This window comes from Marmota monax, unplaced genomic scaffold (assembly GCF_021218885.2).
Source record: "Marmota monax isolate L192 unplaced genomic scaffold, Marmota_monax_Labrador192_F-V1.1 WCK01_AAM20220418_F8-fsc00063, whole genome shotgun sequence".
Classification (NCBI taxonomy): Eukaryota; Metazoa; Chordata; class Mammalia; order Rodentia; family Sciuridae; genus Marmota; species Marmota monax.
Window position 1 is genome coordinate 7,509,800 of NW_026693726.1, and position 27,850 is coordinate 7,537,649.

The 27,850-nt window shown below is 38.9% G+C and overlaps 1 long non-coding RNA gene across 1 annotated transcript in view; it reads right to left on the bottom strand.

Moving 5' to 3' along the window:
* The window catches only part of LOC124103839 (uncharacterized), a 48,034-nt gene extending 20,616 nt beyond the window's left edge, over window positions 1-27,418 (bottom strand). Inside the window, exons 1-2 of the long non-coding RNA XR_006855294.2 lie at window positions 27,307-27,418; window positions 13,354-13,422 (exon numbers count right to left, since the gene is read on the bottom strand). This is a non-coding gene — a long non-coding RNA (uncharacterized LOC124103839). The remainder of the gene's footprint in view (window positions 1-13,353; window positions 13,423-27,306) is intronic.
* Window positions 27,419-27,850: the final 432 nt, after the last annotated feature.

Sequence of the window (27,850 nt, forward strand, 5' to 3'; positions counted from 1 at the left end):
AGCTTTTAAATGGGTCACATTGTTCTCCATTTCATGGGAAACTGAAAATAGATGCTATATCAGCTATGTTTGTGAAAAATAGCACATTATCTAGAACTGCCTGGGGAGGGGGATATATTTCTTTATAAATTAAGCCTCTAGGAAAGCCATAAAGTTTTTAAAATCTGACAGGAGCTATAAAGCCTCATTTATTCCAAGCCCCTTGTTTTTGATGTGAGGAAGCAGACATCCAGAAATACTAAGGGACCAAAATACAACAATTATTTAGTATCAGAGTTATGAGTTCACTTAAAATTTCCTGCTTCAACTTATACATGTCATACCATTTTTTTTTTTTTTTTTGCTGAATAAAGCTAGGGTGTAGAAGAAAGAGTATTTACCCCCAAAATTTCTTTTCTGTAATTAATATCCTTTAAGATTTTATAGACTTTACCCCGTGGTGAGTCTTAAAGAAAATAAAAGTCAATGATTTGAAAGAGAAAATCTTTGCACCAAGACAAAAGCTGCCCTTTTCTGCAAACAGGGCCTGTACACTGCAGTGACCTAGGACCTTGCCCCGTCCCAGGATGAATGTCGGGGCATCCTGTGTTGCCCAGAGAGAGGACCTCAACCATCAGGCTGCACTGTAATCCTCTCCCTCTGTGAACTCAATGGGAAACCTACCCCAGCTACAGCCACTTCTACCTGCTCAAAGTAAAGAGATGAGAATGGAAGGTGGAAAAGCTGTCCCCTCTCTGTTCCCAAGGGGCCTATGTCCATCTTACACTGCCTCCCCAGCACTGAGGGGACCATTAAGCCCACCCAGTCAAAAGCCAGCCCACAAAACCAGCTTCTGAACAAGATCAGAATCTTCCCCTAATGCCACACTGTCTTGGACCACCCAAGCCCCTCACCACTTACTAAACACCTTGCAGGCTGCATTTCATGTATCACGGGCTTGAAGAGGACAGAAAGTGAAAGTTGAATATCCAGAACATGTTAAATCAAGCTCCAGTTTAGAACCACCTTGTTCCTATCTCCTGCTTGTGGCTGAGAGCCATTTTGAAAAACAAGAAAACGAACAGCTGGAACGCAATTAGTATTTTTTTCCCCCTCTTTGTACTTGATCTTATACATCTCAGCTCAAGGACATACAGGGAGACTCAGAGCTTGGCTAAATTAGTAGCTAGTGGAAGTCCCTTGATAAATTAAAAAGAAATGAATTGATATCAGTGTGCTGTGAGGTGAGGCCTGAAGCACCTCTGTGGCAGAGTTAACTTAGGATGACCCAGTTATGATTATAATGAAGAGCTGAATAGTGCTGTTCCCCACAGAATTCTTAAAATCAGAAGACTGTGTAGTAATGGTAACCCACATATAAACAATAGCTAACATTTGTTGAATGCTAGCTGTCTGGCAAACACTGGGCTAATCTATGTACAAACATGATCTCCTGCACCCTCAATTATTATCTCCATGTTAGAAATGGTGAGATGGAAGTTTGGAGAGGTGAAGTAATTCACCACAGGTCACACAGCTGATAAACAGTAGAATCAGGTTTTGACACTCTGCAGTCTGAGCCCAGAACCTGCACTTTTAATTGCTATTTTGTACTAAGATTAAAAAGACACTTATGAAGCATGATATGCTTCAGGGCTTATCATAGGCACAAGACCATTAAAGACCCAGCAGTTCTAATGGCTTCAGAGTTGCAAAGATGTCTGTCTCCATTTTTTGGCCTAAGATATGAAAGCAGAAAAGCCTTCACAAAAAAGAATGATATTGTCAGAGAGTTTAGAAGAGAAACAAGCAAGTACAATACTCTGTGTTCTTTCATTATCAGAGGTAGCCTAGAGTGAAATTTATATTTCCCCATATGGTCCTAATTCCAGGCAAGTCAGTCATCCTAAATAAATCCATATAACCAGCTTTCTATGCTCTTCATCATCCTCATTGCTCTGGTCTTGGAAAATTCAAGATGTAATTAAGAAGAAATTGGAAAAGAGAAGTCCGTGGGGCTCTCCTTCTAGAATTCAAAATATGCACTTGGGCATGGAAAATCCTCAATGTGGGTTTCTGTCTTCTCACTAGAGTGAAGGAGTCCTGATAGTTTCTAAGAAAGTTCTGAAGACATGGGGTAGCTAGGAAAACGGTGAACAAATATTAGGAACAAGTATCAGCTTTAAATTAGAATGAGTCAAATATTAACTTAGGAAATACATCGGCCATTTTATTTAAGTAGAAAGGCCTGTTTTAGAAAAGGATAAGAGTCTTTCCCACCATCTGTCATTTGTGAGGTTGTTTAATCTTGGGTTTGCACATCTGAGAAGTTCTAAGATTTAGTGTCATTTCATGCAAGCAGTTTCTAAACTTGGGTAACAGGGGCTCACTGTACCCAGGAATGCAGAACTCGCCACATGTTTGAAACATTCTGGAGTCCCAGTTTTCTCTGCAGAACAGCTATTTAGTTTGTGCAGCAGTGTTTGGACTAAAACATTTGCCAGCATTTATACCAAATCTTGACAGTTTTAACAAATTAGAAAATTAGAAAAACACAGGTGTAGACTTGACACATTTCTAATTTATTTAGTTTAGCATTCAATCATTTTCAGTTTGCAACAGTCCCTTATTGTTACATGTTGACAAGTAGAAATATGTGTTGGGTTACAAGGTACTTTGCAGGGATCCCTTTTAAGGGGAAGTTACAATACTGCAAATGTATCCTGTGTATCTTCCTTTAATCATGTGTTTGGCCTTGCCTAATGAAGAGAGGCCACTTGTCTACAAAGTTTAATCTCTGCTACCTAAGCCATCGAGTAATCTTCCAGAGCATTTCTTAAAATAACAGTAACTGGACTATGCTTTAGGGGAACAAAACAGGGCTTAGATGACAATATTATATTATTTCTAAGAGCCCTTGACAGATTGAATATATATATATATATATATATATATATATATATATATATATATATATATATATATATATATAGTTTGACCTTAATGGAAAATATACTTTTTATTTTAGCATACAAACTATAGAAGAAGAAAAAAGCAACAAATACATTTTGTTAGATTCATTCTGTGTATAAGACACACTTTGAATTATTTGTTTACTAGATATAGTGGCTTTCAAAATATTCCTAGAACAATCACCTCTCCCAGTTTATAATGCAGATGACCAAGGTGAGGAGAAGGACAACTAAGCCCTCGCTGGTTAAGCTCTGTGTTAAGTATTGTCAGTCTAGAATCTGAAGGACTTTATGCTAACTACAATAAGCCAGCCACAGAAACACAAATACTGCATGATTTCACTTACTTGTGGAACTCATGGAAGCAGAGAGTAGAATGGTGGTTACCAGAGACTGAGGGTAGGAAAATGGTAAGCTGTTGGTCAAAGGGTACAAAGTTTCAGTTATAAGATTGGATTAGTCAGCTTTTCGTCACTGTGACAAAGTAACTGAGATAAATCAGCTTTTAAGGAGTAAGGTTTTCTTTAGACTCATAGTTTTAGAAGTTTTACTTTGTGCTCACTTTTCCCTGTTGCTTTGGGCCTGTGGAGACACAGAACTTCATGGAAGGAGTGTGTGGCAGAAGAGGCCTATTCACCTCATGGTGGCAAAGAGGGAAGACAAAGAAAGCAGAGAGAAAGACGAGTTCCAAGGGATCCCCTTCAAGGGCCCACTCCAAATTCCCTAACTTCCTTCCAGTAGGTCCCACATCCTAAAGGTCCCACCATCTCCCAATAGTGCCCCAAGCTGGGGATCAAGTCTTCATTACATGGGCTTCTGGGGGACAATCAAGATACCAACCATACAAAAGACAAATAGGTTCTGGAGGCCTAAGGTACAACATGCTGACTGACGCCAATAATAACACACCATATACGTGACATTTGCTGTGAAAGTAGATCTTAAGGCCCACACAGAAAGGTAAAATTAGGGACATGTTAATTAGCTTATTTGTGATAATCACTTCACATGTTTTACCACTTAAATATATAATCATTTTTATTTATCAAAACAAAATCTTTTAAATGAAGTTTGTAGGAAAGAGAAGGAGCAAGAGCTGTTACCCCACACACACAGGCTCTGTGTAGTGGAGGAAAAGGGAACTCCCATATGGGGGATCCAGAGATCTGGGGAGGCAGTCCCTGTCCTAGCTTGTGACCTGGAGAAGGAGATGCATAGGTACCAAACAGGTCCTGTTAACACAACCAGATGTGAGATTCAATGTTATAGGAGAGCTTACTAAGGACCACAGTTGTGGGGGGTCAGAGAAGTGGCATTTGAACTAGACCTTAAGGAATGGGCAGGATTTCAGGAGACAGAGATGACAATGGAAGATCTCCAGCAGAGATGAGACTTTCTTCCTCCTGCTGTACCCCATAGCTGTTATCATGAGAACTATATAATAGCTGTGGATGCCTTGGGGTCTGGATGGACTGCCAGGAGGAAGTATTTAGGGCACAGAAGGTATGGTTCAAGGGCAGAGAGGAAGCTAGAAATCAGGCCACCAAGGCACGATATTCAGAAGGATACCAGATGGAACCGCTGGATATACAAAGCTGAATTCTCCCTCAAGCAAGATGTTCCTGATATAATTTAGCTCCTAATATGACTTAGCTCAATTTTAAAGCATTACTTCAAAATGAGAAAAATTGATTATTTTGCTTCCAACATCTCTAACATCTGAAATCTCCCAAAGGCACAGTTAGTATCTGGAAAATGCCAGAAGCTATTCCTGTTCTCTTTCGTGTTCCATTTGCCACTAGATGATAAATTAGGCATTCGGCAAGTTCAGTTGTTCTATTCTAGTTGCCTGGGGTAAAGGAATGTAGACTGCTCTTCATTACCTGCAATGTTACAAGACAAGCCTTTTCCAACACAGGAAACAGAGAAGCCTTTGATATACGTGTTGTAGCCACACGACACTCAAGAGGGCTATAGAAGATAGTGTTCTGGGACAAACCTACAGGGACTTTTTTGGTTGCAGGTCACTTTAATACAGTTTAAAGTCCAAGACAGGGTGAAGTTTTACAAATCTTAAAACCCCAGAGCAGGTTTATCCCGAGTAAGCAGGCTTTATCTGGATGCTGAGACTCCAGCTAATCCCTTAACTGGTTCAAAGATTGCTTTTCCCAGTTGAAATTACTTTGCTGCCGAGAACAGATTTGTCCAAGGCTAGACTTTTATATATTTACCATTTGACAGGTTGCATACTTTACAAATGTATGTTCTTACACTTTCCTCGCTATACTTTTTTGTATGACCAATAGCTTCTGTGTAAGGTCATTTTATATTCTCCTCTCAAATACATTGGTCTTTAAAAAGTACACCCCAGGGCTGGGGATGTGACTCAAGCGGTAACGCGCTTGCCTGGCATGCGTGAGGCGCTGGGTTCGATCCTCAGCACCACATAAAAATAAAATAAAGATGTTGTGTCCACCGAAAACTAAAAAATAAAAGTACATCCTTAAAACTTTAACCTATTTTCTTGATATACTGTGAATTGATAAAAGGCCATATTAATGCTTTTTGAGTTTTCCTACAATATTTGAGTTGCATCTGATTTAGGAGATGGGGCATATGAAAGTTTAAAGAACATCTGTTAGAGTCTGTAAACAAGTCAGGATGGCACCTGGAAAATGTTAGAGTCTGTAAACAAGTCTGGATGGTGCCTGGCAAAATGCCAGAGGGAGTGGTTTGAGAAGTAACAAAAAACGAGCCATTAAGTGTGGAGATTCCTGATTGGTTGACTGCTGTATCTAGTTTATGCTAATTAGATAAGCTGTGTGGAATGTATAAATACCGCTCCTGTCCTGCAATAAACGGCTCCTACTCCTGCTGTATCAATCTATACAAGTTCTTCATCACCCCCGGTTATTTTGCTGCAGCCGGACTGCTGCAGATGGTGGCCCGTACCGGGAGCCCCAGGACACTGGGGGGTAAGTGACGAAAAAAAAAAAAAAAAGCTGCCCGTCCATAGATAGGACGGGAGCAATCTGCTCGTCCCTAGGCAGATAGGGCGAGAGGAAAAATGGCCATTTCGAGAAAATGGAAAAGATTGATACAGTATGTTTGTGTCTTGTTTTGTCTTGAAATGTTGTATTGTCTTTGTGATGAAAATATGGAAGGGGTATTAAGTAAATTGAAAAGGGAAGAAGGCACCCCAGTGGAACCAAGAATAGTTAGGGCATGTGTTGATAAGAGCCCAGGAACTCTAGTCAGAAAGAAGAAAAAAGTTCAGAAGAAGAAAGATTATCAGGAAAAAAGTTGCAGTAAAAGGCTACTACTAAATACTTTTCGTTACCGGAGGGTGCGTGAAGCGGCGAGACGGCTGCCGATTGTGCGAGCTGCTCATGGCGCAGCAAGAATTTTCCAAGTGGCGACAGCTGGCTCTTCCACTGCCGCAAGCCGAAATCTAGACCTGACCTGGAGGCACAGTCTTGCAGGCTCTTGCTCCCTGTGCCCGGAAGCAGTTTGAGTCCGGGACACTCCCAAGGGCCATCTGGGGCTGCCCAGGCGCTACAGCCAGCAGAAGACAATACCAGTGTCCCTGACGTTTGGTCATTTTCAATGCCAATAACTAAGCTACAATGGTTCTCCCACACCTGGAAGCTGATGAGTAATGAGCACTATTAACGCTTATTTCAAATGCAAAAAAACCTTGAGATAATGTACTAAATTGTTCAGAAGGTTGTTTTCTTAGTTGAATGCTACAGGATTTTCTTTAGCCATCCGGAGTTCCTGCCTTCGTCCCAGTGCCGGTGAAGAGGAAGGTGGAAGAATTTCCAGTGTTGCTGAGAACCAGACGAGACTTCAGATCAAGCTAGCTGCCTGCCGAACTTACCTGGACTGTGATTTAAGCTAACTGCCTGCAGAACTTACCTGGACTGTGATTTACCTGGACTGTGAGTTAATCTATTGAGACACTGCTTTACCTGGACTGAGACAACAAACTATAATCTACAACAAATTGTAACTCGGTATCTTTGCTAACGGTGTCATTGCTGGTATAATTTTTCCAAGGGCTTCTTCCACGGAGCCATCAATTGGCTTGGTATTGTGACATTTTGTATCCTCCCCTTCTGCTTGTAGCAGATTATTTATGGTGTTTGTGTAAAAACCACTATGGTCGTTATTTAAATTAAACAAAAGGGGGAAATGTTAGAGTCTGTAAACAAGTCAGGATGGCACCTGGAAAATGTTAGAGTCTGTAAACAAGTCTGGATGGTGCTTGGCAAAATGCCAGAAGGAGTGGTTTGAGAAGTAACAAAAAACGAGCCATTAAGTGTGGAGATTCCTGATTGGTTGACTGCTGTATCTAGTTTATGTTAATTAGATAAGCTGTGTGGAATGTATAAATACCGCTCCTGTCCTGCAATAAACGGCTCCTACTCCTGCTGTATCAATCTACACAAGTTCTTCGTCACCCCCCTGGTTATTTTGCTGCAGCCGGACTGCGGCAAACATCAACTTCTCACCTATAGCATTTTCCGCCCTCTGTTTTGCTAAGGTGAGACTTCTGTGATGCTTTTTTAGTGCCATTAAAACTTGGCCTCTCCATTAAATGTCAGCTTGTGAGCTGTCTAAAGACTACCAAAACAATTCTAAGTCAAGCCATATTTCTACTAAGATTACAACTGAGTTTGTGCAGCTCAGCAAGTGAAAAGTTTTATTTTAGAACTCTAAGCATCGTTATAATATTTGCAAAGTGAATAAATAATCTCACATTTTTCAAGAATCTATTCTAAGAGTGAATCTGAGACCCTGTGTTGTAAATGAAGGATCAAGATTCTTATTCAGGGTCTTTAAGGATCTGTCTAACATAACATTGAAAATTATACTTGAAGAGCATATGAAATTAAGAGTTTGTTACATTCACAGGTCCTAGAGAGGGGTGCAGGACATACCACACAGGGGCCCATATGGGAGAAGCAACAAGCCCACAGCTCGATTGAGCACACTGGGAGCTGAGAGAGTTGAGAGCCACGTGCAAATGCCTTTCTTGGGGATCCTGGTAGATGACATAAGCAGAAGTCTTGAGGGGATTTTACTGATAGTCACTAGTCACTAGTTCATAGTCAAGGGAATTTGTGGTAGAGACCAACTTTATCACACTGCTACACCAGATCACCAGGGTGGGATGTGCACCTGGTGTGCGGCATATTGAGGCATCATGAAAATATAAAGTTTTTAAATTTTGCAATTCACTCCACAGTGCAGTACACAGAAGCCAACAGTGAAGCAGGTATGGGAGCTAGAGAATGAGAAATGGAGTGCAGTAGGTCATGTCCTATAGATGATGGGAGCTCTCATAGTGTTCTCTGAAGACAACAGTTCAGATAGTGGCAATAGCTAAATAGCCTTTGAAAGTGGGAGTCTATGTTCCTGGGGCACTTATAGCCACCATGGCCCCTATATTCGTGGGCTCATCCTGTCAGCACTAGAATAATGCTACAGTTTGGATATGGTTTGTTCCCACCAAAACTCATGTTGAAATTTGATTCCCAATGTAACAGTATTGAGAATTGATGGGGCCTTAGGAAGTAATTCAATCATGGAGGCTCCACTCTCATGAAAGGATTAATGCAGTTCCCATGGAAGTGGGTTTGTTATCTCAAAAGTGGGTTGTAGTATAAGTGTGTTCAACTTACCCAGCCTTTTCTCTTGCTTCTCTCCTGTGTTGTGATCTCTTCCACTTGTGCCCACTTGTCCCTTTGCTTTTCCACCATGTATGGAGCACCACATGACCCTCACGGGAAGCTGAGCAGATGCCAGCACTGTGTTCTTGGACCTCCAGAACCATGAGCTAAATAAAACTGTTTCCTTTATAAAATACCTCAAGTATTATGTTATAGAAATACAAAATGGACTAGTTCATGTGGTTACTAGTACCATGTGGTTAATGATAGAAACTGGCCAATGTCAACTGGCTGTGTCATTCTGTCTGCACAGTTGCCTAGTGCCTCTTCCTAGTGCCTTACTCCCATGAGTGTAAACATGTGGTACAAAGATCTTCACATTCAGGCCCATTCCTTGCTATAGTTTGGATATGTCCCCCAATGGCCCACGTCTTAAAAGGCTTGTTCCCCGGTGTGGTACTATTGGAAAGCGGGACCTAGCAGGAGGTCTTCAGATCACTGGGGTCATACCCTTGAAGGAGATGATGGAAGCCCAGCCCTTTCCTCTTCTCCTTTTTTACTTCAAAACCATAAAATGAACAGCTTTGCTTGGCCACATGTTCTCCACCACAGTGTGCTACCTTGCCACAGGCCTTTTTCTTCCCCCTATTGTACTCCATAGCTGTCATCATGAGAACTATATAATAGCTGTAAATGCCTTGGGCTCTGGATGGACTGCCAGCTCATTCTATTTGATTGTGCCTACAAGTGCTGCTCATGTTCAATTCTGTGTGCACCCACTTCATCATACAGTAGATCATTGCTAGACCAGCCTGATCTCATGACTTATTGGATCTGCCCAACTCATTTTGAACAGATCCACTGTGTAGTCACTTGGTATTCCATGATCAGTCACTGTGTCTCTACCAGGGTCCAGTAGAACCCCACAAGTTGATTTTCAAAAGACATATAATTTTACACTAATTATAAAATGGCATTTCTTCAGAAATCCAGGGCCTGCTTCGTGATTCTCCCATTGGGGCTTGCCACAAATCCACGTCTCTTTTCCCATCACCAATACTTCTAGAACCTGCTACTCTGGCCACATTCAAAGTCAGAAGGTAGCCTGTTGTACCTCTCAGTGTTGGGGAAGGGCACCTCTGGAGTATGCTTTTACAGCCCAAAGAGGCCAAACAGAGCTTGTGATTCCTTCTTTGTGGTAGAAAAGGAAGAATACAGTACTTTGGAGGGGTCATGAGGTCACATCCCTGAACATTTGGACCCCTAAATAATTTACAAATCTGTCAACTGCTCCATCTACCATGTCCCCAAAGTGCCTGCAGATCTCTAGATTCCATTGCAAGATTAACTTCTTTGGGAGAAAATCCAAAAATTCTTATATTTCCTTCATACCAATGGTTTTCAAACTGATACATAAGAATACATTTGAATGTTTGTAGAAATGTAAATTCTAAGACCCTGCCCATAGAGATTCTGATTCCAAGTATCTGATTAGGCCCAGAAATTTGTGTTTTGAGAAGGCACCCTATTGCTTCTGATGAACTTCAAGAAGCCCTTCTTTTTACCTATGCCTATGTTCATTATGCCTGAATGCTTTCCCCTCTTCCCACCTGATCAACTACTGCTCAGGCTTCAAGACTCAGCTCCAACAAATGAAGCCTCTTATGCAAAGCTTCTCCTGGGCTAGCATCAGTCCATTGTGATTCCGTAACGATTTTCATGCCTCTTTAATTTCCAAAGTTATTTATGTAAAGACTTGTTTCCCCACAAGGCTGTAAACTTCTTTGGTACAGGGATTTTCTTTTTTCTTTCTTTCTTCTTCTTCTTTTTTTTTTTTAATCTTCAGCAGTTATTCTAATGCCAAGAACTTGGTAGACACTCACCATAACTTGTTGGATTGACAGGTGCATGAATTCTAGTGACATTTGCCTGAAAAATCCTGTGAATTGGTTCAGGTCTGCATTATAAAAAGTTTTATAGCAACATTCATTCCTTTCATTTCTCACTAAATGAACAGTGTATGTATTTCTCCAGAAATCTCATCATATACTTTCCTTAATTCCTTTATGGAGGTGTAAGATAAGGCCTTAATCCCTCAAGGATTGGCATTTGATCAGCACTTGAAGTCTTTTTTCCCCCCTAAATACAGCCTGACTTTTAACCTGGATATCTAAGAACAATTTCCTATGAGTTTCCTGTCCGTTTCAATAATCAATTTCTTTTGCTAATCAGTCATTTGCTTAACCTGTTCCCCACCCCCATTTTTGAGTTCTGCTAAGTTCAGTCCTCTGTGGATACATGCCTTAAATAAACCACAGCATAATTGGATGGTATATCTACACTCCACCTGTCACTTTTACACTGTGAAATCCCACCAAGATAAATTGATTTCAACCAAGTGAGAATCAAGTTGTCATTGTTGGTGGTGGCAGTGGTCATGGTGAATGCTCTTTCTAAATGCTATGATCCATTTTTGAAAACACCACAATGCCAGCAAGTCAATGGAACTTTCTAAGGTGAAAACCAGTGAGTGATATTTGAAGAGAACGAATCATGAAATTAAAACATTAGAGCAACATTTGATCAAATTCCTTCTGCAGAATTCTTCAAAACAACCTAAGAACCTAAGATTTTTCTGACCAGAGTCAAAGTTTTATTGTATAATGTGTATCATCTTACCTGACTTTCAGCTTCTGAACTGTGCAAGGTCAACAACAAAATCTACAAGGCACATTCTATGTGGCTCTGGGCTTTTGCTTTATTTTGATAAAGAACCTGGGTAGCTTGATCCAGGAGAAGCTCCTGGTACATCGACATACAATAATTATTAAATATGAGTAACAAAACCAAAACATAGATGGAGCCTTTTCTTAACACTATGTACTGGCAAGTCTCCTAAAAGAATGAAGAAATGATTTCAAACTGTTTCTGAGAGTTTACTCATCTAACCGAAATTAAAAACAAAAATATTTAAAATGCTTCCTGGTAGACTCAGATGTATGCGGCTTATGATCAAAAGGATAAATCACAATTTTCCTCTTAATAAAAAACATGTAAAATAATTTAAAAGGTATGTACCATGAAATCACACCAGAAAATCTCCCATCCACTTGTACACAGACTCTTCATTCTTTCCTTGCCATGTAGAGTGGATATTTTTATCTAAAAAATAATAATAAATCTGAATTCTAAAAGAATAATAACTGCTGGAGAGTACACCAAGGACCAGACAAATTTATCTTGCTTATCACTTCTAAAATCCTATGTTTCACTACTGACTAGGAATTGTAATAAGTTAAATTTAAGCACATATATTTTTTTTCCTAGTTCAAAAAATAAAATAACAACGAGCTATGGAAACATTTCTAATCCCATCAAGAATAAATTTGCTTAAATGAACCATGAAGAAGTTTTTAACAATAGAAGAACATAGTCAGTGATTTTAATAGTAATCAAATCTTTACATCTTCTAAATTCTGCTCATGCAATAGCAGGAACGTGAATAAAGTCTACAAAACTCTAAATGAAAAAGGAATGAGGGTTTCACCAACCACCTGGCTGTTTACATTGACAATTTGTCAGTTTAATCAACAATCCCTTTGGCCAAATAAAAATAACTGAATTACAGGGAAATATTCTTCTAGTCTGGATTCCAATATTTCCCACATGCCTCTTACCACCAAAATAAACATGCATCTTTTTAAACATACATACACAATGGCATAGAAGCCCACACTAGAAATTAATTACTTTTTTGTTAAAAGAGTGTCTCCTTTCTTGGGGTCCTACTTTTAAATTAAAATATTTCTAGGAGGGATCAAATGCATTATTATCTTCTTACTGAAAATTTATCAGATTCTTCTCTGACCAGGTTGCAAGACAGGAAGTAGGAGCAACAGAAAATGAAGAAAGTGTACAAGAAGAGGAAGTATTGGCCTCAAAGACAAACAGTCTGCTGAACAATTTTTGCCAGCCGTGACAACCAGCATTGAAATTGCTTGTTAATGAATAAGTGAGTTTTAACACAAGCACAGTTCCCAGAGTAAATATCATTTGTTGCCACCACTACTACTCAGAAAAACCAAAGAAGGATCAATTTTTTTTATCCTTTTGACGAATTTGGGCATGCATAAAGTAAAAATGAGCCCAATACAAATTTGCTTGGTGAAGAGGAGGAATACTATCACTCTGTGTCATCTGATTTGTTCAGATCCCAAAAAGAATGTTTGATCTGTCATATAAATCATGTGTAATACTTTATTGGATCTGATTCATTTCACTCTCATACTTTGGAAGGGGCAAGTGAATAGGCCTGGCTGTTTCTTTATTGCTAGGTGTAAGCAGTACATATTTCCTGCTAAGAATTGATCATTAATTTCTCCATAAGCAGGAAAATTGATGTCCTGGTAGTAGTTGTTTTTCTCTAGGCATAATAGTCACAACTGAATCAATGACATTGGTCACTGATGAAAAAATGGTAATCTTTCAGGAGATGAAAATAGATACTTGCAGCTGCAGATACAGACTCATTGCACTGAATGATTCTATTTCATCACTAAAAGGAATTTACCCAATGGAACTCTACCCTGAAGCACCACACCTGCAAAAATTGCTGATTTTTATGAGTGTTCTGAGCTCCAGATTGAATATTGTTTGGGAATTTGGCCAGATACAGGAGAAATGGCTGGTTTTGAGTAGAGAATCAGTCTAGGGCATTCAATACTCACTGTGCCATTACAGCAGTTATTCCAGGCAAGTTCAAGTATACGTCCTGTCCCAAGATGATCTGGAACTTTCTGTGGGGGGAAAAAAATGGGTCCCTTAGTACAGCTAGCCAAATGCACAGAACTTCTTCACCCCAAATCAGGTTCTAACTTTCCCTTGTCTATTACCAACACTTCTGAGATTTAAGAGGTAGAAATTTCTCTTCTTGAATACATTTCTCTAGGCCTTACCTTGCCTATCCACCACATCACTAATATATTTGCTGACATACAGGAAATTCAGTTAGAAAGCAAAAGATGTTGGGATGCTAACACATATTTACACTGCAACTGGGTGTAAGTCCTTCAAAAATCTCAAAAATGTGCATACTGTTGATGTACCAATTTCATTTTGAATGTTTTTTCCAAACAAAATAATCAGAAATGTGTCCAAGTTTTTACTCCAAGGATTCTTTTAGAGTTGTTGTATAATATCAAAAACAAGCAAACTACCTGAGTGTAAATCTACCTGAAATTCATAAATAATTTTTGATGAACACATATCCTAAAATATTTTGCTGTGATTTAAAGAGTATTAACTGTATCTTTTAAAAAATAAGGGGAAATGTGTAACATTAAGTTTAAAAGTTTAGAATGCAATATTACTGTATCAACCACAGATGAGAAAAATACTGAAGGGGCATAGCAACATACTAAGAAGATTTACATATGAGTGATAGAATAACAAATACCTTTTACAGTCTTCTCTTTGTTTTTCTCAATTTCTCAAATAGTCCACAGTTAATGCATACTAATTTTGTATTCAGGAAAAAAATGATTTCTTAAACATGAGTCCAAGTGTTAGTCTCTGGAAGCACAGAGTTCTGGGAAAACAAAGGCTTGCCAATTAAGGTGGGTGTGTGTGCACTTTGTGTTAAGCAGAAGCACGTGCTGTTTGTAACATGGTTGTACTGCTAGCAATCTGTAAATGCTAAAGAAACCAGAGGGTTTCTTTAAGTGACTGAAAACAGGTAAGATTTTTCAGTAAGTTCTGGATGAATATTTAATATTGCTGGTGGGTTGAAACGAAGAGCTAAGCAATCAGTTGTTGACTGAGGAATAAAATGTAGGCAATGATGCCAGGTTTCATGGAGTGCTATGTTCAGAATTCTTAGGAATAAGAAAAACGGTTGCCAATTCCTTTGACCCTGTGTAAGGACTGACATTTCCTCTGTCCCCTCCATCACACTCTCATGCCTCCTCCATGTGAAATAGCCACTCTACAGCTACTCATGCCCTGTCAGCTGGAGCGAGTAGGGGACAGACATCAGAGAAGTGCAAATGCCCAGCCCTAGTCTGTCCTCAAAGGACAGCCCCAATTGCTATGCTCCAGTGGCATCCAGGAAAGGACACATTCCAAACTCTAAGTGGAAGAAATGTTTCTCAGAATTCAAAAGGGTGACATAGCCAATATAAACAACCAGAGCGACTATGGAAAGGAGCAGAAGGACAATTTTAGACTAGGATTTTAGAGGCAGCTGAGCATTGAGGTCAGTCATCTGAATAAAGTGGATCCCACTTTAGATACAGGAAGCTTTGGGGCATCTGATCCTGGGTCTCAGCTTTCTCATCCACAAAATGGAGATACCAGTTGGATCTTGTTCCAAAGTTGTGGCAAACTGGATTAGTGAAGACTGAGACATTGCTCCTAGGGGAAACCTGGGGCTTGGTTCCTGTGAGCCTTTGATTGCACCTTTTAGTTACCAATCAATGCATAGCCTTGTTCTATGTGTGTTTCTGTTTAAATTTCATTAACATTGACCTCACCACCACTGGCATTGTAACTCATGCCTGCACAGAGCTAACCTCACACTCTTATTTCCTCCCCAAGACACATCACAGTCTTTTCCAGTTAAGAACACTAGACAGTACTTCAGCTCTACTTGTGGGGCCATTTTAAACTGCAAACTCACTTACATAAAGCAGGAAAACATGGCAATAAATAGATTGCAAATCAGACACTTGTTTACAGTACAAGAGATGAAACAAGAAGGCAGAGAGTGACCATCCTTTTATGCCACCCTAGCTGGGAACATGCAAGTCAGGCACCTCAAATTCTTTCCCTGCCTTGTGCACATCCACACATGACTGCAAAGTGCCACCAATTTACAAACAGATTTTAGGAAATAGGTGCATTTGCAAATGCAGAAGACATGACAAAGACTGACTATAATAATGGAATCTACCTTAGCAAGTCATTATGGGGATAAATGAAGTCATTCACATGTAATTTGGTTTGTAGGTGCTGCACAAGTCATTGTTTTTGCAAAATATCTGCAGACCTATTTAAGTATGAAGTACATAACTGTGCACATTCCTATACACTGTAAATTGCAATATAGAAGGAGGACTACAAAGCAGCCTAATAATAAAATTACTTGATAAACACGTGTGATTTTCTCTCATGACTTTTTTTTTTCAATTGAACTTTCATATAGGCTTAAAAATGAAGCAACTTAATATGTTTTCTATAGCAGGTTAGTTGAGTTAAAATTAAGACCTCTGGGAGGGCTGGAAGGAGGTCGGGGAGGAGAAACATTAATTGTTTTGCTAGGAAACTGCCCCCTCATCCTCTAATCCTCAACAGAGACAATTAACCCCTACTCAGAAGTAATTAGTGCTGTTTCCTCTATAAAATCTTAATAGGACTCAGTAAAGGATCTTTCCGTGTAGTTTTTATTTTTATTTTTTTACTCAACCACCTTGTTTGGCTTTTATTTTTACTTTGTTGTAATACTACACACAAGGGATCCTCTTTATTTGTACTAGAATCTCCTTGGTAGAAGGTAAATATTTGATGATTATGTAAGGAGCTATAAACACAATTTCCGGAGAGATTTTCTAGGAAGAAGTTTACCTGCCTGACCCAAATGGATTGAGATAATTTAAAATCTAAACTTCCTTACAAAGGAGAGGAGGTCATTTTTTTTTCTAATTCATTTTTTACAGTCTTTTACAACATTTGAAAATTTTTTTCCTTTAGGGTTTGAAATTCAAAACTTTGTTGGCCATTTATGCATTTATATATGTATTGAAGCTATCTAAAATATGCCATAGGAGCACCCAAGAGTTAGGGAAATATGCCAGGTGCAGTGGTGCCCACCTATAGTTCTAGCAACTTGGGAGGCTGAAGCAGGAGAATTGCAAGCTTCAAAGCCAGCCTTGGCAATTTAGTGAGGCTAAATTTTGTACTGGGGTATTTTTTTTTTTTTTTTTGGTACTAGGGATTGAACCCAGGACACTTCACCACTAAGCCACATCCCAGGCCTTTTTTGTATTTTATTTAGAGACAGGGTCTTGCTGAGTTGCTTAGGACCTCACTAAATTGCTGAGGCTGGCTTTGAACTCACAATCCTCCTGTCTCAGCCTCCAGAACTGCTGGGATTATAGGCATGCACCACCACGCCTGGCTCCAAAATACTCTCTGTAGTATCTATCATATCTTCTTAATTGTCTCAACTCCCCAACTGACTCTTCCTACATTGCTGGTTTCCATTATAGGAAATCATTCTTACAGTTGTCCAGACTTATAACCCTGGATTCACATTTTCCTTCTTTCCCCTTAAATGCTATATGGAAAACTTATCTAATTACTTTATCCTAATGAATAATTAGAATGAATACATTTTCAGTGTTCATTATATCCATTACCCTTATCCCATTTGAGGTCCTCAATTCCTATCAACTCTGTCAAGGCACTAGCTTTGCAACCATTTCTTCCTCATATCCTCCTCCAAATTATTCCTACTCATTTTTATAGAGGTCAATTCTATTATCACACTCCTGCTCAAGATTCTTCAGTGTTCCCCAGTGAGCACAGAAGGAAGTGCTACCTCTCCTCTGCTTGACTGTGAGACCCTTCCAGGGCCCGTCTACTACCTTCCTTTATACCTACATCTCTCACAATTGCCTTCCACACAACCTAGACCATGCCAGAACAACCTCTTGGTTGAAATGCTGACCTTGTTCCTCTTCTGCTACATTTCTTCTGCCTACATTTTCCTTTTCGCTAACTCTTGGGTGCTCCTCTGTTATCGTTCATTTCAGACCCGACTTTGATGTCACTTCCTCCCCATGCCTTTTGAACATCAGGTTCCCACAGTAAGCTTTCTTCCCAAGGTCACTAGGCACACTCAGAACCATGCTCCATACCCTCACTTTGTTGTAGTATAGGTACTTTTTTCTTTTTTTAATTTTTATTTTTAATTTATGTATGACAGCAGAATGCACTACAATTCTTATTACACATATAGAGCACAATTTTTCATATCTCTGGTTGTATACATAGTATATTCACACCAATTCGTGTCTTCATAAAAGTACTTTGGATGATAATGATCATCACATTCCACCATCATTAATTACCCCATGCCTCCTCCCTTCCCTTCCAACCCCTCTGCCCTATCTAGAGTTCATCTACTTCTCCCATGCTCCCTCTCCCTAACCCACTATGAATCAGCCTCCTTATATCAAAGAATACGTTGGCATTTAGTTTTTTGAGATTGGCTTACTTCACTTAGTATTATCTTCTCCAACGCCATCCATTTACCTGCAAATGCCATGATTGTATTCTCTTTTATTGCTGAGTAATATTCCATTGTGTATATATGCCACATTTTTTAATCCATTCATCTATTGAAGGGCATCTAGATTGGTTCCACAGTTTAGCTATTGTCCTCGGTGTATACCCAAAGGATTTAAAAACAGCATACTACAGGGACACAGCCACATCAATGTTTTTTATAGCAGCATAATTCGTAATATAGGTATTTTAGTTCTTCAATGAGATGAATGAATGAAGATTTTTGCCTGCATTGTGGAAGGAACATGGGAACTGAAACATTCAAAATGAATGAAACACGAAGTGGAGGGATTCCAAATATATCCCGAGAGTATTCTTGGGAGAGAAAAGAGTGGGTCTTTCCCTGAAGAATCACCTTCCAGTCCTTGTTTTCTTCTGGCAGCCTCTTTCTTTAAGGGAACTGCAAAATAATACCCACACTCTTTTTTTTTTAAGTCTTTTTAAAATATTTTTTGAGTTGTTGACGAACCTTTATTTGATTCATTTATTTATATGTAGTGCTGAGAATTGAACCCAGTGCCTCACACATGTGAGGCAAGCAGTCTACCACTGAGCCACAACCCCAGCCCAATACCCACACCCTTTTAAAAGGGATTTCATTTACCTATAGGAGGAGAATATTTAAAAATATCACAGTTACCAAACTTCAGCCTTTACTGCAGAAAGGGTTCAGAGATAAGTTCACAATGTGGTAAGAAGACTGCCTCCACTCCAGGAGGGAACTGTCAAGTGGCTGGAGAACTCAAACAAGGGTGGTCCTGTGCGCATGGAAGACCTGAAGCTGAAGGGTACCTGGGAAACAACACAGACTACAGCAAAGGGCAAGAGGGAGAAAGGATTTACAGAGGGAACAACATGTTTGAGAGGTGTTTTTCCATTTTGGGCTAATGGCTTCAGGAAATATTCATGTTCAGAAATAGAACAAATTATAAAAAGGGAAACTTTTAAAATGTACCTTTTATTAGGTTACAGAAATTAATTCCTCAGATTGTTTTAAAATATCTCTTAGATTTAGAAATGAAGATACAATTATGTAGAAGACTATAGTGGCAATGTCATTATTTTTGAGTAGTGGGATCACTTTGTGTTTATTTCTGTCTGTAGTTTTTCATAACAATAATGTTAACTTTTAGGACAGTTACATTCAATCCTGGCTGCAATCAGGCAGCCCCTTTCTTTAAGGGAACTGCAAAATAATACCCACACTCTGTTTTTTTAAGTTTTATTTTTATATATTTTTTGAGTTGTTGATGAACCTTTATTTGATTCATTTATTTATATGTGGTGCTGAGAATTGAACCCAGTGCCTCATACATGTGAACATTGGAAGCTTTCTTAAAACTACCTAGGCCCCAACCCCTGGGATTCTGGTTAGTCTGTGGTAAGGGCTCCAATGTCCAATGATATTTTTAAAGTTCCTCCAATGAGTAGGCTGGGTTGAGGCCCCTGTACTACAAGTGGTTTTTCTTCCCAACTTTATTCTGTCCTAAGAAGGAAGATTGCTCAGATTCTAAAGATGGAGTCAGAAGAGCTTAAATAAGCTCAAAAAGAACAATATTCTCCCTATTCCTTTTTCTCTGGTTAGAAAGATGTGTGTTTGTCCCACTGAAGTACAAGTTCTCAGACTTCTACACATGCAGTGGCACAAGTCAAACAGTGTGCCTGTGTCCAGGCGGATCAGAGTAACCACCCGAGGGAGGCAGTGCCCACCAAGTCCAGCCCAGCTTCCCACTCTCTGCATTAGTACTTGAAACAGCTTCAACTAAAGAAAAGGCATTTCTTTCCAACCTGATAAGGCTTTAAGTCCCTAAGATAAATTTTCTTTTAGTAACCTCAGAAGGGAAGGAGGTCAATGGGTCAAAGCAAAGAACTCAGGAATTTGTGTTCTTCAATCAAATACCATTTATCATAGCCACAGCCAGATCTTGACTTCTCATAAATAGTGTTGCTTATTTAACAAAAAAATAACTTCGAGGTAAAAGAATATAATTGTTTTCTTGGGTACTACTAATAATAGTGCCCATTTCAGTTATCCAGCAAATATCCAGGTGAAATCACCACTCCCTGACCCCCGTACTGGTTCCCTTGTTCACTTGGCAGATTTTCTATTGAATAGATTTAATGAAGGTAGAACCTGAATGAAAATGAGGAGGGAAATAAAGAGATATTTCAGGGGAACTGACACAATTGGTACTAATGATCCAATGAGATGAAGGATGGAATAAAAGGAGAAAATGTGCTTAACAAGATGGAGGAGAGAGCCCATCTTTATAGTAAATACTACAGAAAAGAAAAATTCAGGCCCTGAGCTGATAAGGAATTGTTCCCAAATTAGTGACTCCGTAGAAGATAGAATCTGTTGTTGAAATACTAAGCAAAAAAAAAAAAAAAAAATGCCTCTTCTTTTTTGATGCTAAAGATCCAAATGCTATGATAAAATCTAAAGAGTTCTATGAGGTTATTTTTTTTACTCAAAATTCTGAATCCCCAAAAATTGCTTCCAGTAGGTGGACCCTTAGCCTGGATTTGGAAATTGTTCAATGAGTGTTTCTGACCTATGCATGTAGGGAGCTTATGTGATTTCTTTTTATCATTTACATTCATCAGACTGCTCATTTTCTTCCACGTAATAACTCAGCAATTCTTCAGCTCTTTTAATGTGTAATAACAGTAATGGGAATAATATTGCCATTTATTAGTCATTAGTATTCATCTGGAACTGTCTTAGGTTCTTTCCAGATACTAGTTCATCTATTCGTACAATAGCATCGTCAAGTAGGTGTAATTATCTCCATTTTGAAAATGAAACTTCAAGAAACAAAATAAATCACCAAAGGTCAAGAGTTAATACCATAATCAGATCTATGAACCTCTAATAAATAAATATCAATGTTGCTTATTAATTGTACCAGCTGAAACATTTACCTTCGGTTAAGTTAATGAATATACAGTCTCCCCCCTTCATATGGGAATCGTGACCTACAGAAAAAACTGGAAGGTAACCCTGAGATTCCCTAAGAAGTCAAAAGTCCATAGAACATTGGCAAAATAATTTTGACTTTTTTAAAAAATGCTGAGAATCAAAGAGAAAAGATTAACTTTCTCCAATGTCACTTTGATTATATATGGCAGATTATATATGATTTTCTCAACAACCTTATGAGATAAATATTAACCTCCTCACTTTAGAGGTTCCAGAAAAGTTTATTCAACTTGTCCAGGGTCACAGAGATATTAAGTGTAGGAGTTTGAATTCACATCTATGATTATCTGATTCTAATGTTTGAAATATTAATTGCTGTTGAGTCATGTCTTCCAGATAGTTATTGACAGAACAGGTACTAGAATCAGGGAAAAGATCATTTTAGTATTAATTTGGGTTTTGTATGTGTAAAAGAAGAAACATTTAGAGAACAGCATTTCTCTTCTCTACACCCGGTGGCTCTGTGGGTTTTGTGGAGGAACCATGGGGTCACACTGAGGGTCACCAAAGGTAACCTGCCTTATAAGGTGTCTCTGAGGTGAAATGAAGTAGAAAAATAGGGAAGAACCTCATTGCTCAATAGACTTCATCATTTGCTTTCTAAAGTTAAGAACCAAATGTAAAGTAGTAAATACATCAGCAGGAGCACTACCTCCCACACTCTGCACTCTACCTGCACCTAGAAAAGAAGGAGTCAGGAGGAGGAGAGGGTATAGCTGTTGCTTCTGTGTTTGATGCTTGATATGGTTATTTTGTTTGGTTGTTTTCTCATTTATTTTCAAAACCATTTGTGTGAGGAGAAAAGTGCTGATTGACTATGGATGAAATAGAAAACACGATGTTCTTCATCAATTGCTGTCTTAACAAATAGCTTCCATCCCAAATGAGCTTTTGATAAAATATTTTGGAGATGAATATGGATGCACTTGAGAAGGGTATATTAGAAGAAGCAGGCTTTGCTGTCAACTCAAGTGTCTGAATTCCAGTAATGAACAACTTGGACGTGAATTCAGAGGAAGTTCAACAGTGTTGAGAGAAAGCAGCTTCCAAAAGAGTTTATCTCCCTTTTGAAATAAGATTACACACACAAAAAAAAAAATGGATGAAATTCTATGACTTAAGATACTGATTTAAAAAAAAAAAGAGTTTGAACTTTATAGTTCTTCCCCTTCTAAACTATTTTATGTTCAATGGTATTTTTAATTCCAGAATTTCCTAGAAGCCATTATTGTGTATAGTAAAAAACAAAGACTTCATGCAGATTTCTGTTTTCCATGCTCAGTGAAATTGATTTTTTTTCTATTTATCCTCAGTCTGAAGTTAGCATTATACTGAACTTTGCTGTATTGCAAAATCTCCAAGATATAAGTGTAGAAAAATAGTAGAACCTGGCCCCGATTCAAAGTCCTATTTGTAAAGTGATATTAAGAAGACTGAATCATTTGGTAAGTAGAAATGAAATATGACAATTTTAGTTACCTGCATGATATAATATAGCTCCTGAAAATAAAAAAGTGTAACTAACCTGACTCTCGAGTTAACTGAGAAGTATCACAACTTATTTCAATTCTTCATTACTCAATCATGCATCTGAATCAATACAGCTTTACTTGAATATGAGAGCTATCCCTTATCTGTGGTTTTGCTTTCTGAAGCTTCCGTTACCCGCAGTCAACCTGCATAGTCATAGCTTGATGATTCTTCTGACTTATCGTCAGAAGGTCAACAGTGACCTGACATTCGTCACAACGCTTGCGCCATTCGTCTCGATTTATCTCATCACACAGGCATTGCGTCATCTCCATATCAGCTCAAGGAAAAAGGTGGTTGCAGTGCAATAAGTTATTTTGAGAAAGAGAGAGACCACAGTCACATAACTTTTACTGCAATATGTGGTTATAATTGTTCTATTTTGTTATTAATTATTGTTAATCTCTGTGTTTAATTAACAAATTAAACTTTATCATAGGCAATTATGTATAGCAAAACTCAGCATATGGAGGATTTCAGGCATTCACTGGAAGTCTTGGAATGCTTCCCCTACAGGTAGGAAGAGACTATTGTACTAAGAATAAGAAAGAAAAAATTTAGAGCTATTGATTTGGATATTTGGAAAAGGAAGGAAGGAAGGAAGGAAGGAAGGAAGGGAGGGAGGGAGGGAGGAAGGACCCTTCCCCTAATCTCCTAATAGTGGTCCTTAAAGGAGTTCCATGGCCTGAGACTCCCTCTTTAGCTTAGATATGGCTGAAAATTAATGGGAAGTTTTGGTGGTTCTCTATTATTGAATTGGTGGCTACAGGTATTATTGGTTTCAATTAAAATTGCTTCTTTATTTTAGCATCTAATTGTCTCTCAGACATAATCACTGCAAGTCAGATGCTCAGAAAAGAAGCCCCACTTCCAGGCCCCCTCATAGGTCTTCTCACAGAGCTTCTTCCACCTCATGTCCTGGACCACATCACCAACCCTGTCCCTTCCATCAGGGGAAGGCTGCTTTCCATAGGGATCTTCCCCCTCAGGCAGAAATCCTTCCTGTATACTTGGGCAATAGTGCAAATCCAAATATTTCTCTAGCCAGTACAGATTTATCTCTAGTCTATTGTACATTTTATGCCAAAGCACACTTGCTTAATAAACTCTGCATTTCTCTTTTCCACCCGGGATAAAATAGAACAATGTACTGAGAAAGTTCCATCCACAGCCTGTCACTTACCACATCTTTTTTCCCAGTTCCCAAGCTTATGTATTATTATTAAAAATTATACTAATAATTACCAAGAAAACTTTGATATCTACCTACCTACAGCATTTGTATGATATGTAATGATAACTTTTCATTGTTTTATTAACCAATTTATAATTTAAGATATAGCTTCAATGTGCCCCAAATGTTTTACAACACTATATAAGTTGTCTACTAGGTTCTATTTGTCTCATATCATGGTTTAGATTTAAGTGTCTCATGTGTGAGACAATTCAAGAAGGTTTAGAGATGAAATGATTATATTATGAGCCTTGACCCAGTTGGAGAATTAATCCCCCAATAGCGATTAACTGAATGGTAACTGTAGGCAGGTAGGGTGTGGCTGGAGGAGGTGGGCCCTGAGGTGTGCCTTTGAGGTTGATATTTTGTCCTTGTTGTGCATAGCTCTCTCTGCTTCTTGGTGCCATGTTCCCAGCTGCTTTTATCTGCCACACACTTTTGCCATGATTTTCTGCATCATCTCAGGCCTCGAGGATTGGAAGTAACCATCTATGAACGGAGACCTTTGAAACCGTGAGCCTCAGAATAAACATTTCCTCCTTAAAACTGCTCTTGTCAGGCCTTTTGGTCACAGGAAAGAAAACATCTGCTTAAAACATCTCAATACCAGGTATGGGAAGCCACTATATTTGTTGCTTATTAATATTACCATTACTAAAAATAAGCAGTAAGACATAATAACTAGAATACTTTCTTTTATATCCAAATGGATGAGGAAAAATTGAAAGTTTTTAGTACTGTAATTTAAAAAGCTAAATTAGCAAAAAGGACTATTAAGAGATATTCCTTTAATTTAGTTTTGTGGAAAATCTAAATATAACATACTAAATTGAAACTATTGAGTCCACAATAGCTGGCAATTAAATAAGGAAGAGTTGAGGTGGGGATGAATTTCAGAAAAATGTGTCAAAAGAATGCAGGAAAGGCAGGAATACATAAGGATACATCATTTGTCACTAATGTGTTGTCATGGCAGGAAAAAAATCAAGAACATGATAATTTATGAATCCCAGTAGGATGCTAAAGATTTCTTCATTTGGTTGGGTATGGATATGTCTTTTTGTACTCTCCCTTCACTGAAATTGATTGCTACATTCCTCTCACTGTTGCTTCTTGGGGAAATCATGATAACTGTTTTTTCCAACCACAAACTTGATATGTTAAAACAATACATGTTGAAAGAACTGCAAGAAATCGAGACCAGCATTGTTCCTGTTAGGTTCTTCATTTCCTCCTTTCCTTATCTCTTCCCTGACCCATTTACCTCTGTTTCTTTCAGTTGCCATGTTCCAATAAATCATGAAGAAACAACATATTTAATGCTTTAATTCATTTCCATGTGCTAATCCTATTTTTGAAAATTGAATAACTCAGTGAAAGGAAAAATTCACAATCTGAATAAGAACCACACCAAAACAAATAAAATAATTGACTAAAACAATAGAGTGGGTTTTATGTATTTTCTTTTGTTATTTAATCTCAAGAATAAAATTAATTTGCCTTTATATCTTATTTTTCCATTTATAAAATAACTTGTAGTCTTTTTTAAGCTTCTATTTTTATATCATAATATCATATGATATTTTAATAAACAGAATATAATAAACATAATATCATTTTATATCATAATAAACAGAACCATTTACCTAGTACTTGCCATTTACAGTGCAACTTGAATCTCAGAAACGTCTGGTATAGCTCCCATTAAAGAGATGTGCAGACTGAGGTTATAGAGATCTTGATTCTGCCAGAGTTATGTGGTTAGTAAGGGCTTTCCAGAGCTGAATCACACCTCTTCTGATATATGTCCCAGGTTCTCCTTAGTATACTACACTGCAACTAAAGAGTGGTTATTAACCACCAAGTCTTCTTATGTTACTGAGGGATCAATATCTATTTTTTAAACTATTATGCTCTGGACAAATGCATGGGAGTTTTGCCTTGGCAGTTGAAGTGAAAATAAGTAGGTAGATGTCTTAGCTCAGATTGCTAGAACAAAATACCATAGACTGGGTGGCTGAAAAACCAGACATGGATTATCTCATAGTTCTGGAAACTAGAAAGTCCAAGATCAAGGTCCAACAGGGTTGTTTCTGCTAAAGGCTCTTTTCCTAGCTTGTGAATGATTGCCTTCTTGCTCTGTCTTCACATGATAGAAAAAGAACCCTGGTCTTTTTTCTTTTCTTATAAAAGCACTAATCTCATTGCAGGGACCTCACCCTCATGACCTAATCTAAGCCTAATTATCTCCTAAAGGCCCTACCTCCAAATACCATTTATTGAGAGTTTAGGGCTTCAACATATGAATTTGTGGACAAAAATCTGTCTGTCCATGATCGTGGGTTTAATATAAATGTATCTTCATGCTAAATTAGAGAGCAAAATTGTTACTAGAATTATAGAATTGTAGGGTGAACTCAGAAATCATCTCCCAATTTTTCTTTTACATAAGACAAATGCTCAGGGAAGAATCAAGCCATTTGTCCAAACATGGTCAATTTGTCATTTGTTCCCTTCCATTTTCCTGCTTCAACTCAAAGTTAAACTAACAGTTCAATATACTGCCTCAATTCTCTTCCTATTAACTTCTCCATTTCCTGCAAACTGACTTAGATCTTCACCATCCTACTAAAATGTCCTCTGCTTAGCTAAACTTGTTTTCCAGAATAAGAATCAAGGAAACATTGGTTTCTCTAGAAACTACTCCTAGAAGCCCAAGACAAGCAGAATCAAGATTCCTCTTGGGATCTGGCCACACCTTTACCATAGATCATAGACATTGTGCCCCACGCTTCCTACCCCCAGTCAAAGTCCAGGAACACCTATGTTCTCAGCAGCTCCAGTGCCCAGGTCTTGCTGCCATTAGATTAGCTCTACTCAGAGGCTGTCTCACTGAGCCATGTTGCTCAGGACTGGGTCTGTTCAAACCTAGGATGCAGATTTCAATTTCTGCTAAGCAATGCCCAAGCATTTATGTGATAGAACATGCTAATTGCTAGATTGAAAAGACAAAAGGACTAACATAGCAACTTTGATGAGAGTTTAACATCCACCATCTGTGGACCCTCAACAGGCCATAGCCACACTGGGAGTCAGGCTTGTTCCCCAGGCCACGTGTCTAGTCCTCCTATCTCCCTTCCTCCCTCCCTTCTCCCAGCCCCAGCTCAGCTGTCTTGTGCATCCAGTTGATTGTCCCAGTCAGAAGACTTGCCATGTCACCTGTCTGATTGCCTCCTACTAAACCAGGCCCTCTCCCCACACCATGGCTCACCTTCCACTTAAAAACAGTCTCTTCCTAAGAGCAATTCTAGTCCCTTCTATGAAGAAATGGATGTTCCATGTTACTTCACCAAGATAGAGCCCTCCACTAACTGCAGCTCTACCCCTCTGAGACTTTGGACTCTTTCCTCTGCTTGTGATCCCTGCCATGGCTTTTCTGACATTCAGCTTTAATTAATGGAGCTGTCACATTGCTAAGCTTCCACGAGCCATCTCAGAATAGTGTCAAAACTGTCCTCTGGGCCTCTTGCCAGGGTGCTATCTGTTGTGTCACCAAAGAGCCTCCCACCATTGATATCTCCCTCTTACCTCACTTTCTGTTCTGTCCCTTTGATTCTGCCCTCTCCCAGGACAATTCATGTGTCCCCACTGGTATATGTTACCCAGGCCCTGTAGTGTATGACTGAAGCATAGACTGTCTTTCCTCCTGTAGCTGGCCTGTGCCAGCATCAGAACATGCTGGTATTTGACCCCAATTGTTGGTCTGGTGTCCAAGATGGGAGGGGGGCTAGATCTTGCAGAGGGCATGTACTGTCTTCTATTTCATCTGCGTCATTGGAGGCTTTAGAATAGTCCTCCAATAAAACAAAGTGGTTCTATTTTCTAACTAGAGGGAAAGGGCAGGAAGATTCTGGAGACTCTATGCAGATACCCTGTCTCAAATTTCAGGGCCCCACTCCTTCCCTGACAGGGACTTGGCTCTAGTGTAGTAAACCTGTCGCCAAGAATTCTGCCTCTTCTCAAGTCTGTCACTTCCAGTTCAGTCCTGTGCCAAATGTCATCCTTTCTCTGCATAATGGATGAAGGCAATGGGGGAGAGGAGTCCGATGGACTGAATGTCTATGCACTCCCC